This window comes from Ascaphus truei, chromosome 1 (genome assembly GCF_040206685.1).
Source record: "Ascaphus truei isolate aAscTru1 chromosome 1, aAscTru1.hap1, whole genome shotgun sequence".
NCBI classification, from domain to species: Eukaryota; Metazoa; Chordata; class Amphibia; order Anura; family Ascaphidae; genus Ascaphus; species Ascaphus truei.
In genome coordinates, this window is record NC_134483.1 from 177,799,321 (window position 1) to 177,813,979 (window position 14,659).

Below are 14,659 nucleotides of genomic sequence, written 5' to 3' on the forward strand. Positions count from 1 at the left end.
CCTTAAGATCCCTGAAACCTACGAGATGATCGGGAATGAAATAGAGCAGTTCTTCAAAATAAACACGGGCTCTGTGGAATCTCACCTGGTGATGTGGGAGGCTCACAAAGCTACACTACGTGGTGTCATAATTGGCATCACAGCCAGGCGGAAAAGGGAAAGAGAAGCCAGAATCACTGCTCTACAAGACAAACTACACACCCTAGCATCCAAACACAAAGCTAACTCCGATATACAACTTTTACAGGCAATCAAAGACACCAAGATTGAATTAAATATGCTATTAACCTCCAAGGCCGATAATTCACTGAGTTGGTCTAAGAGGAAGTTTTTTGAGAAGGCCAATAGACCGGATACGATGCTAGCCCGAGCATTGAAAGACAGGCAATCTAAGTTTAACATCCAAGCTATACGCTTAAAATCTGATGTTTGTACGGCCAACCCACAGAAAATAGTAGAAGAATTTGGAGAATTCTATAGGTCTCTATATGACGGGAAAAAAGTGGCACATAATCAAAAAACGAGCACAGCCTTAAGAGATTTCTTAGCTAACTCGAACCTGGGTAGATTGACAGAGTGCGACCGACAGGCCCTGGGTGCTGACTTCACATTGGAAGAAGTATCCCAGGCTATTAAAGAACTTAAACCATCAAAGGCTCCTGGCCCGGATGGTTTCTCGGGGCTCTATTATAAGAAATATGTAAAATATTTAGCCCCAAGGTTGCTCCACATGTTTAATGCAATCTTAGCAGGAGCTCCCATCCCCGGGGATATGCTGCGAGCGTCCATATCACTAATACACAAACCTGGTAAAGACCCGCTGGACTGCAAAAGTTACAGACCGATCTCCCTAATCAACACAGATATTAAGTTGTATGCTAAATTACTGGCCAATAGATTGTGTCTTATCCTACCCAGACTTATACATCCAGATCAGGTCGGGTTTATCGCAGGGAGACAAGCAGCGGACAACACCCGACGTATTATTGATCTGATAGAATTGGCTAACAAAAATAACACCCAAAGCATGTTGTTAAGTCTGGACGCTGAAAAAGCATTCGATAGGATAGACTGGCCATATTTACAAGAAACGCTCGCAGCATTTGGCTTCGGGGATCAGATGAGTAGGGCGATTATGTCGTTATACTCAAACCCGACAGCTAGGGTGATACATCAGGGCTTCCCTTCATCCTCATTCCAAATCAAAAGTGGCACTCGTCAAGGATGCCCGCTATCTCCCCTTCTATTCGCCCTTTGTATCGAACCACTAGCTGCTAGAATACGAGCTAACCCGGATATCACAGTGTTAAACGCTTACTCACAATCACACAAAGCGGCCCTGTATGCAGACGATATCCTATTAATCTTAACAAAACCCCTTACCACATTACCCAACCTATTTGACCTCTTGAGCAGATTTTCAAAGATATCTGGATTTAAAATTAACCAATCCAAATCGGAAGCACTCAACATTAACCTCCCCAGTCACACAGAAAAGCTGTTGAGATTAAACTTCCAGTTCAACTGGCAACAGAGACACATAAAGTACTTAGGAATCCACATCACCAGAGAGGCCAACCTCATCTATAGCGCAAATTATCCCCAACTAATTCGGACTCTTAAAAAAGATCTATATAGATGGTCCTCCAAGAGGATATCATGGATCGGTAGGATACATAGTGTCAAGATGAACCTACTGCCACGTATCCTATACCTCTTTCAGACACTTCCTGTGCCACTTAAAATAACAGATATACTCTCGCTCCAAACAGAAATCTATAAATTTATCTGGGGTAGGAAAAAATCGAGAGTCAATCGCTCCAATATGAAAAGACCTGTTGCTGCTGGTGGTCTGGCGGTACCCTGTCTATTAACATACTATAAAGCGGCCCAATTAAGCCAAATTGTTCAATGGCACTCTAACCCCCAATTGAAACGGTGGGTAGATCTAGAAAACGCCGCTTGCTCCCCAAAGGAGCTTAGTGGCCTGATTTGGTTACCAAAAACAGCATTTAATCGCAGAGAGATGCCGCTCACCTCAATGACCAACTCTTTATCGATCTGGGAGACGACCAAATTTTAGAATTCCCTGACATCAAAACACTCGATGATGTCCCCCATTTGGAATAACCCAGCGTTCGCACCCGGCATGGTGGGGTCTAATATCCCGATCTGGAAACAAAAAGGCTATTCACGAATAAAAGACCTGGAAGGAGACAACCAGAAATTCAAGACCTTTGATCAGTTAAGATTAGAAAACGAAATACCTCACTCTGAATTCTTTAAATACCTCCAGGTCAGAGCATTTTACAACAAACACGCCCCATACCCCCCTCTGACAAAATTCGAAAAGCTCTGTCGGGCTAACTCTGACACAAAGGGACTTATATCGACGATTTACGGGGAGGTAATCGGTTCTGCAGACCCTGAACAACAAATCCCCACATATAGGACTAAATGGGAAACAGACCTAGGGGAAACCCTAGAGGAGGAGGAATGGAACGCCATATACTTGGCCTCCGCCAAAAGCTCCATATGTACCACTCTAAAGGAGAACGCATATAAGGTCCTCATGAGGTGGTACCTCACCCCTCTGAATTTATCTAAATACATACAGGGATCCTCCCCACTATGCCCCAAGCGGTGTGGCGGATCAGCAGATTTGTTACACATGCTGTGGTCTTGCCCAAAAATACTCCCGATCTGGGAAGAGATCAGAAATTGGATCCAGAGGGTTTTTGACCTCACAATTCCCCCTGACCCGTGGCTGTTCTTGCTAAACAGACCAATGCCGGGCCTATCAAAAGCAAATTCCAAGCTAATAGCACATTTTGCACTCGCAACGAGATGTGAGATCGCAGCACTGTGGAAACGCCCCGATATACCAAACATCCCAAAGATTCGAAATCGCATTTGGTTCATCTGCCAGATGGAAAAGTTAACCAGTTTAGTTAACGACACTGGCGACAATTTTCTAAAAGTCTGGACGCCTTGGCTGGCACAGACAGATATCCCGGGGATTGAGAGTACCACAATTTGGCATTAATATCAACAGATGCGTTCTCCTCTGGGGGAGTCATCATAGACAAACGGACACACATCTACCAAACAGGGACTAGACGCCCTATATGCCCGCAAGATCAGCCCAAGAACTAGATATCCTTCCCTTTCTCCTCCTTTCCCCCACAACCTCCCCCCTTCCCACACCCTCCTTCCCTTCCCCCCCCCCCAAGTCTTTTTTTTTTTTTTTATTATTATTTACGCATTCTATTTTATATATATATGTATATGTATATATATATATACACATTTCCACTGTAACTTAAACCTGGTTATTATTTTTATTATTGCTCTTACTATATGATTTATTCATACACCATGTGGCCGAGTAGGGACCGAAAAGCCATATGATTACATCATCTACACAAATGACCTGAATGATCTGCACTGTTATATGTATATCCAATGTACACAAGCTGCCATTTTAAACTCATATTTTGTTCTGTACATTTTGTATACCTTTTCCAATAAAATTCAAGTTATAAAAAAAAAAAAAACAAATGCGCAGTGTCTGGTGTTCTATTGTCCTTAAAGTTCCATGTGAGTGCACCGCTGCAGTCCGTGTACCAAAAACCCGACAGAACGTACACTTATGGTGAGTAATGTTGCCATATTTTATTCTGTTTTTGAAATATCAAGCAATAAGCAATATCTCCTGTAAGCAATATCATTGGCTGAGCAGCTACTACAATAGATACCTGAACTGCACAATTGGTGGAATGCGCATTGGAACCTTCTTGAAACGCATATGCGTGTCATCACATCTTCAGTAGGCGCATGCGCATGTGAACAGGAGACGCCCCCAGAGAAAATTATTGGTCGGACTGACTGTGGGAACTTCTTTAGGGGACTGACTGACCATTACAGTAAAACTGTACTTTTGCTTTTCCTCAGAAAAGAAAACTTTGTCATCTCATGCGAAAAACGGCAAATGGAGCGATTTCGATGGATAATATCGCTTTGTGTTACAATGCCTGCACATTGCTGAATCTGAAAAAAAACACGTACAGGAGTCTACAGTTTAGTCGCCGTTGTTATTGATTAGGATAGAATACCTGAAACAGTATGCTGTTGTTTTCACACCGTATACAATACATTTTTATATATACCGTTTAATAAACCCAAAAATAAAAAGTATGCATTTATTCTACATGCATTCCAGTACATATGTGTATTCTACACCCGTACAGCATGTATTGTTTTAATACTCTTGTGATGTACAGTACTGAGCATGCCTACAGTATACTGTACAGTATGCCTGGACAGTACTGTACAGTATGTTCTAGAAACACTGTATTTTGTTATAGTATAAAAGGAGACAATGGAACAATTTAAAACAAATCAACATTTTCTTTTATTGGTGGAGTAAGTACAAAAACATTTATTTACAAATACTGCACAATTTAAAAACATTTAACGTTTACAGCAATTCAAAACATTAACAGGTGTATGGTTTACTGCTAGTGAAAACATTTACACTGTACTGTATGTACAGAAAGTCAAAACATTTACAGTAGGATGGTGTACAGAACAGTCAGTCAGGCCTGCACAACTCCAGTCCTCGATGGCCGCAAACAGGCCCGGTTTTAAGGATAACCTTGAAAACCGGGCCTGTTTGCGGCCCTCGGGGACTGGAATTGTGCAGGTCTTGTGTACAGTAAGTAAAAACATTTCTATATTCATAAAATTTTAAAAACGCAACATCTCCTTTATTAAAGTACAGAAAGTCAAAACATGTACAGCACAACAGTATGGTGTTATTAAAAAAAATCCTTTATTCATAAAATTTAAAAAACGCAACATCTCCTTTATTAAAGTACAGAAAGTCAAAACATTTACAAAAACATTTACAAAAAATAAACAACAGTTGAACAGTCACGCAAATTGGGTCTCCACCAGATTGTCCTTCCAGGGCCGATGCCTTGTATGGCGCAAAATGCCATTGATGGAGTCTCGAACGATTTTCATTAAAGGGTCTGTAATTGAAAAATAGCGCTGCAATTCCTCCACAATAGTCCTTCTTAAATTTTCAGGAAGCGCCCTTTTTTTGCAATTTCCTTCGTAGTTTACATTGTTGGCCCTCCATAAGTACACCAAGTAGGACACGTGGTGCTTAAAAATTAACATGGCATACTTCTGGGGTAAACCAGCACCCATCACCCTATACTTCTCCCTGAGTGGATTGGGCATCTCGCGCAGGATGATGTCGGGCGTATGTAGGTTTGGTTCTGGGAGTTGGTGTGCTTCTGTGAGCGGCTGTGCTTGTGGCGACGGGCGAGGGTAGGTTGTCTGGGAGGAAGCTTTCCTCCTGTCTTGGTCGCCGTGTTGTCTTCTGGCGTGGTCTTGACGGGGTTGTCATATTATCCTCCTCGTGAACGGAATACATGTACACAAATTCTTCTGGTGGAGGGGGTGCGCTTGGTGTTGGAGGGTGGTCGAAGGTCCCATTCATCACATCAATGCCACCTTCTTGCTGCGGCGTCAAGGATACAGGGGCATGAACACTGAGCAAATTATGTATCCCCGCTATGTTTATCTCTATGTTCTCAATCCATTGATCCATTTTCTGCATCCTTTGATCCATATTTAGCATGGTTTCTAATAGCAGATCTATCTTTACCAGCATAGTAGAGTTCCCGGGGATATCCACACTTAACCCATTCAGCATGCGGTCTAACGAGCTGGTTCTTGTGCAAGGCGTGCTGTGAACATCTGGGTGGATGGGTGCTACGGAGGATGAGATGGGGATTCCCTGGAGAGAAGCGGCAGCGTCGTCAAAGAGGGATGGAGGAGGCGACCTGTGGATTTCTGGGAGAGTGGCGGCAGCGTCGTCGATGAGGGATGGAGAAAGTGACCTGTGGATTTCCGGGCGAGAAGCGGCAGAGTCGTCTAAGCGTAATGGGGAAAGTGACCCGTGGATTTCAGGGACACCAGCGGCAGCGTCTTCGAAGAGCAGTGGAGAAGATGGGCTGTGGGTTTCCGGGAGAGCGGCGGCAGTGTCGTGGCCGAGTAGTGGAGAAGATGGGCTGTAGATTTCTGGGAGAGCGGTGGCAGAGTCGTCAAAGCGTATTGGAGGAAGTGGCCTGCGGGTTCGATGGGTTGCCTGCCATTTGTTTTGCGTTGAGTGTACATCACCGTATTTCTTCTTGACATAATAAGGCTTACGTGTATTAAAACCCTTAGCCTTTGAGGTCAGCAGAAGGTTTTCTTTATTAGCCTTAGCCTGTCGCTTTGGCCTTGGCTTGGAAACGGCTGCCGCCTTTTGCTTTTTCTGTGTGATAGGCACGGCAGAGGCGAGTGGCTTCTTGCATCCGTAGAATTGGGGTTGATCCATGGAAGCAGATGGCACAATATAGTTTCTGGACAAGGGCAAGTTCAGGTAAAGATCATCGAGTGGTGGGCTATGCAAAGTGTGTAACCTTTTATGCATGGCAACGAGGTACAGGTGTTGAAAGTGGGCGTACTCTAATGTGAGTCATTAACGTATATATACACCATCCATTTTGTGGATTCACTGCACATTGAAAACATTTTGACTAAACATCGAATATACATTCTTGTGTTTGTATTTCTTTCTACTCGCAGCTATGCCTGTTAAAAAGATTTCAAAGGATCTCAGCATGAGAATTAAGGAGATGTACTGTACACGAGCGGACACCGAATTGCAGATATCCAACGCTGGTTAGCTGCTTCTGGCCTCGTTGTGCCATCAACCACCGTGTGCTATCATGCACACGGAAAAACCAAACAACGCACGAGGACACCAATGGTAACTAACGCGTAAGTATATTTATATAACTATATAATACAGTATATCTATTATTGTTTATATTGCTGCATATTAATAGAACTATATAGTATAGATGTATCTAATTTTATAGTTAATTTGGTATATTTATATAACTTTTTTTAGTTACAGTATATAACTATAACTATATAAAACTATATAATACTATATAACTATATAATACAGTATATCTATTATTGTTTATATTGCTGCATATTAATAGAACGAAATAGTATAGATGTATCTAATTTTATAGTTAATTCGGTATATTTATATAACTTTTTTTATTTATATAACTATAACTATATAAAACTATATAATACTATGTAACTATATAATACAGTATATCTATTATTGTTTATATTGCTGCATATTAATAGAACTATGTACTCACCGTGGAACGATGCAATAAATATATTGACCATATTGCGATGGTGTTGCCCATTGTGATCGAGCGTAATGGGCAAGCATCAGGAAGGTAGTATGTTATAGTACTGTACTGTAGTATTGTAAGTACAGTATGATACAGGTAAGTATGGCACAGATTTTTTCTTTCCTGAGAGAGCAGCACTAGCCATCTGGTTACAAAGTACAGTATTTAACAGTAGTCACAGTATACAGTAGTTCCAGTATAGACTAGTTTGACAGTACTAACTGCATACTGTAGTCCAATATGGAGTAGCTATACAGTACACAATGCCATAATATGCACCTAAATGCACTAATTTTTTCTTTTCTTTTCAGAGAAAAAAAGGATGGAAAGTGGAGGGGGTATCATGTGTACATTGTGTACAGTAAAGTGTATCTAAAGTGCAGTCATGGTGTACACCATACCTCCCCTCTCTCAATGAACTACACAGAATGAGGAAGAAGATAAAGACGGAAAATTTTATATTTTTATATATATATTATTATATATTATATATTATTAATTAATATTATTATCATCAATGTGCATTATTCATGATTATCCACCGGCCATCAATTTTCATCTGACACAAGAACTGAATAAAGACTGCATTTTGTATTATTCATGATATGATATATTTGTATATTTGTATTTTTTGTTCCTGATAAAATAAAATAAACATTTCTTTACACTCATGATAATCATAATCATTGACCATCCCCCCACACACACCTACACCAAAGAAAAAGAAAGAATGACAAAAAGTGGTAATTTACTGCATCAACAACATGAATCAGATTATGGTTTTTTTAACTCTAAATTTCACAGTGCTGTGCAAATCAGATTTACATATCAAATTCGAGAAGGGATTATTGCAAGCGTTACCATAAATAAAGCCTCAAAGGGTTGGGGGGTGGATGGGTGAGTCATGCGCAGTAATTATCAGCTAGCTCCCTTCCCGAAGAGGATTACAGAGACTCAAAGATACATTAGGAAAATTAATGAATGGTAGACACGCAGGCGCGGAGAGGTTATGCTCGGCTAGGGACGGACGATTAAAAACACAATGACAAGCTTTAGAAATGGAATGGCTCTGTAGAGGTGTGGATAAGAAAGAGGTTAAAATCCTTGAGCGAGCCTTGTGTGTGTGCGTGGGGGAGGGGGGTACAGGGTACAGCTGCATGAAGATTAGCTGTACTGCAGTTCAAATAAATGACATATTTTTAAAAGGCAGATCATCATAATAATTTGATCCCTACACCCCCAAATACATAAAAAACACACAAATCAACCATGTGCAGTCAGTCAAATGCACAGTGTCGCAGTCAAAAGCTGCAGCATAGATTGAATATCGTTATGTCAAGATGGCTTAGGCAGGCTTGTGGAGAAAATTAAAATTAAAAATGAGGAGAAAAAAATATATATATTTTTTTGGGTCACTCACTCTTGAACTTTGCAAGCAAGCAGTGGTGAGGTTATAGACGCATGCACAGTAATCATCAGCTACAGTATGTAGCAAGCAGGAATGTGATTGAAACTAGAAAGACACATTCAAAGGAATGGTGAGGGAGAGGTACACTGTACTGTAGATAAGATAAGAAGTTGAAATACTGCAGTGCAGTGCAGTAAATTATCCTGTGTGTGCGCGGGGGCGAGCGCTGTACAGTATATGCCGAAATGTGATCCTGTTACAGTACACGCCTATGCGTTTCAACAATTTTCTAATGAAACCTACTGTACAGTATTGCACATGCATGTATAAATATGCAAATTTACAATTACTGCGCGCGCACACGAAGACTGAGTACTGACGTAGCTTGAACTGCTAAAGTATTAGACTTTGAAGACAACAACTCGCAAACGCCCCCCTGAGTTTTTAGACTGTATTGCAGTACTGCAGACAGTGCTAATAAAATGCGAATATTACGAGCGCTAAAATACCGCAACATATTACGGAAAAAAAAAACATACTGCATCTGCCCACGGTTATCAAAGTTGCGCCGATTCGGTCGCATTAGGATAAAGGCGGCCGCCACTGTATAAATTAAAGATAAGCTTATCTACATATACAACAATTTATATGCCCAATACACTGGTCTTTTTGTTCCAATTAATCTTTTGTCTATACATTTATATTTCTCTATGTGTAAATCATTTTTCAGGTTTAAGTAAGTCCATTTGAAAGAAGCTTTATGCTATCCTTTTATTGATTTTTTACAATTAACATTTATTGACAGGTAGGATCTTTTAGTTTATTCAGTCCAGATTCTACTGTCTAGATTAATTTATCTATATATCTATGACTAAATCTTTTGTTAAACAAACATAGACAACACATTCTGGGTTCTATATACCTTGATAGATCAATTACACTTTTTATGACCTTTTAAGCATTTATAAAAAGTTTTTCATGAAGATATTTAAGATGCAATTAATTCAATCATTAAAAGAATATGCTATGTTCCCCAAATTACAAGGTCACATAGACTGTTCTATATACAAATAAATTAAAAAGGTTCTTACTATGCTAGGAACTGAGTATCATAATGGATTGTAACAGTGACTAACTAACCATTATGGCTTTGCACTTCCTTATGACAATATACTATACAAAGTATCCATATATGTTAAATATATATATATATATATATATATATTCACTTTCTAAACTTGATACATATTACCTTGTTTGCTTGTGTTTTATTCTTTTAACTTTAAAGTTCCAACTCAATTTAGTTTACCCATTTTTTTCTGTCCTAACATACTTGTTTATATGTGATTGTTTGCACATGGTTGTGTTCTTATAATTAGGGCGGAAAGGTTTACATAGCATTTCCTGACCCCCTTCCATTATACTCCTTGAGAAAGCGCCCGAGTGGGCGTGAAATGCGTGGGAGGCTTCTATTTGTCCATGGAAGCTGTATTTTTTATGTAGTTTAAATAAATAGGTTTTTTTTTAACTTTTTTGGCTGGTGAGTTATGATTTTTTATGGAGCGGAGGTACTAGATGTGCACCTACTTCCACAGCGGGTAGCAGTATCTCCCACTTGGGTGGGGACTTGCTGGGACAGGACACCAGGGGTGTTGGTGCAACCGCACCCTCCATACTTTTGGGGAACCGCCAAGTATTGGGTCATTGAGGTTATCTGTGGGTACAGTTATTGTGTGTCATATGTGTGTAGTATTATATATAGCAAAGCTTAGTTATATACTTGGTGTGGTGTATTACTATTTTGGTGTGTTGGTTCCTGTGAGGGGCTATCCTGCAATGCTGGGATCCCTCATAGGTAGAGGCGCTGCACTGCAAGGAGAAACAGCTCACCCCAGGCTCAAAGCGGCGAAGGCTTTGGCCTCCTGTGATCAAAGAGGTATAGCAGAACGGGTAGTTTCCCTTAGGAATAGGGCATGGGGGCTATACGCACTATGTATTTTTTGGTATTTTCATTAATTATAAAGTACCCGGGTACAGTTATCCATATTTCTGGAGGGGGCATAAAGTACACCCCTTGAGATCTAAGGTTCTCTGATATTATTTTCATCTCATTGAGTTTATTTGCGGATTATCATGGGGCAATGTTTCTGTGCTATTCTGTGTATTTTAGAATGTTAATTTGTGTGTTCTGACCGTTTATATATTTGTTCACAATAAAAAGTTTAAAAATATATATTTTTGTACATATATGTAAGTGTCCCTTTTTTGGAGACTCTGGAACCCTCTCTCTTGGGCTCCCCACTTTTGTTTATATATTAACCCTTCTCCAGGGGTGCACTGCCTCTTTCTATAGGCATGAATTTCTGAAATATACTTTTACTCATTTCACAGTAGTAGCGCATTTCCGCCATTTTTAGTATGTGAGTTTTAATTCCATTATACAGTATGGAGCAGCAAGTTCTAAAATTACATGATGAGCATAATTTCACTCATTACCGCGTGATAGTGGGAGTAATAATTTAAAAAAAATTCCTGCATTTGTGAACATTTGATTAATTACTTATAAATACCTTTATTAAAAATTGCTTTTTTTTTTATCACGTACTAACTAAAATTATTCACTTTTTTTTGTGGTAGATTGAGATTTGCACCCCGGGCCGTGCTTTCTCTTGGGTAAGAATAGTGAGGGCTGACAATTCCTAAAACTCAAACCTTATTAAATGCAGTTTCAGTCCTGGGGGCCTAATGCACTGATTGCTTCCCTAGGAGGAGACTCATCACTTTTTCCATTCCAGTATTATTACTGCAGGTCTAATTATATCTATTATGTTGTTCAGTTTCACAGTGGATTGATGAAAAAAATTGGGAAAGAAAGAGTAAAAAGTATAGGGTCTAAGAATTGAGAAATGAAGTGATGACAAAACTAAAGTCATTTGTGAGATTACATCCAAACCACTACTACTGTTACAGTAACAAGACAAAATGAAGATGGTACCAATTTTGTGTCTATTGCCCTGGCAACAGGGAACCAATTTCTCTGTCAGAATATTTGGTGCTGCAGCTTGAAAGTTACTGAAGGCCTCACTTCGACAGATAATAACTTTGAGTTATGAAATGAGGGCAACTGAGTTGTTTTTGTCTAGTCAGTAATGTCTTACAGTATGTACATTTGCGACTGCCACTCACCCTTTCTCTAACTCTTTCAAAACAGGAAAACATCACATACCAGGTTATGCCTTTGTGTAGCTGAGATTGAGCCTGTCATCGTACCCTTATATAGCTTAAAAAAAAAAAGGGGGGGGGGGGGAGCGAGTGCAGAGACTCATTATTTTTTAGATGGCTTCACTTATCCCATAGGGATCCTATAGATCCTTCTTAGCAGCGACTCATTCCAGCACTGATTAAGTGGCAAATACACTGTATCTCAAAGGTCAAACCTATAATCAGCTGCCCTGAGGGCTAGACATAGAAAACTTCTTAATCCAAGTTGACTTTATTGAAAATCCATAACAAGTCGCAGCAGGTGAGGTGTTAGAAGAAATACATAGACTATTATCTAACACGTATAATCATGCAATTAAAGTTTTAATATCCTTTTTGATGGGGCAAAGGTGTAACTGGAAAAGAAAATAGAAAAAATAGAAGCAAAACTCTGCTATTCACATGTAAATAATATCACAATCACAGTAATTAGAATAGTGCTCCCAAGTAAAAATACACAATTATATTTTAGGAAACACTCTTGAAAGGCACTATCATGACATTTAAAATTTGTTCATTGTTTTATTAAAAAAAAAAATAAACATAGAAAATTGTATAGAAAAAACACCACAAATAAGTATTATTAAAAAAATGTCCTAACACCCTAATAAAAAATATTGCCCTTATATATATCAGAGGTGCACCCTTAGGAGGCTATGCACTATGCAGTGATAACTGCTTTTAAGAGTGATACATGGCTTTTAAGGCCAATAAAGCCTGCTGCGTGATTCACTAAGCAGCGTAACAGCGCTTTATGGACCTTAAAAGGCATTTTTTAGCCCTGCGAGCAAAACATGTCCAATAAGGCAAAAAAACGGCAAACGCGCCATTTTTTGCCAGTCAGCGGGATTCTCTAAGCGGCGATAACTTAATCGTGTTTTAAAAGCACCCCAGAAAAACGCGCCAGCTAAATGCAGGCGCAAAAGAAGCTGGAGATAGACAAAATATGCTTGTTTACCTTTTTTCTGGCACACCATTCATACAACAGGCCGGTGGGTGTCCCCGAGTGATGCCGGCAGGAGTCCGGGGATACCGCTGGCCTGCGGTACCAATGGTGTGCCCCCAAAAAATAAACTACTTTTAAATAAATACACCCCCTCCATCTAACACATACAGAACAATAATGGTCAAAATGACTATTATCCAGATATGGATGATAGTGCACTTGCCCATTTTAAATACAACATTAAGCAGCATAAATAAAGTAAATAACATTTGCACTCACCCCTGCCAGGCTGCCACGATGAAGGCCATCCTCATCCTCATCACCGTCCATGTCCTCCGTTGCTAAAAAAAAAAAAATACAGAAGAATAAAAAAAGACAATCTAATATTCCCAAACCCCTTAATCACCTTAGCGATTAGTAACCGCTAGAGTAATTTAGGGGTTAATCCACCCTGCCCCACTACCCCTCCCCCACTACCCATCCAGTAGGCCTAACCACCCGTCCTTGGGGACAATACCCACTTCACCCACCCCCCCTACTCACAATTAAAAAAAATACACACAACAACCCCACTACCCACCTCCTAGGCCCCCAATAAACCATTCAATATTTCATAAACAACAATACACAACCAACCCACCCACCTTGTGCCGCCACATAAAACAAATATTTTACACACACGATTAATACCCGAGACGGGGAGGGGGGGTCCCTAGGTGGTCCCGATGGGTGTCCGAAGGCCCCACAGTGCACAAGCTGCATCTTCCCCCAGCCAACCCATTGCCACCCCCCGGGCAGGCTCCACCAGGTCTGGTAGACTCAAAAGGTGTCCCCCAAGTGTGCCCTTTGTTCTCCGGACCTGGACAATCACCCTTACCCTCTCACAAACAGTTTTGGCACCTCTAGACATCTTCCCTCCTTTGAATTCTGATGTCTATGCAGACATCATGGCACCTATGTAGATGCCCAGGCTGAAAATCAATACCTTACAGTTAAAACACGTTTCACACTTGGTAATCCAGACCGGGAATATGCTTAATAAAGACATCCTATCGGTGAGTTACTATTATGTTTAAAGGGAGCTATGGCTGGGTCAATATGCATATGCCTACCCCCAAATCATACCAGCACGTCGGGGTGAATTACAGGACTACCGGTAACTTTATCCAGCAAACAAGACAAATACATTTTGACCCAAATATCTCACCTGAAACTTACACTCCTGAAGTTTCATGTTTCTGGGAACAGGTAAAGCCCAAAATAGGTCAGGTTTTTCCTATGCTTTACATGGGACTTCCATAATGCACCCCGTCTTCCTTTACAGACGGGTACCCACATATCATACACTATTTGCGGGTAACATAACAGTACTACCGGTAACTCCGGTCAGCAATACTATTTACAGTTTTTTAACCCTAGTTGCCCCCCAATAATATCCACCATTAATCTCCTGCTCCCAAAGTCCCTGTCCTGCAGCTATTTCCTAAAAGGAATCCTAACTACACCTGGCATCCCTAGCTTACATTCCTGCATGGGACTGTAAAATGGGAACAGAAATACAAGGAAACACATCAAGGCGCATAACTGGACCTAAGAGCTGACACTTCAGCCCTTGACATACGGATTTTAGGGGCAGCCAGCCGGGCTTCACCTTTATTTATGAAGGCCGTTAACCCCTACCATCACAGGTATAAATTTGGATAAGAAGAGGAAAAACGTGATGAACAAACATTCCCCCATTAAGATGCCCCCCCCCCCCCGAAA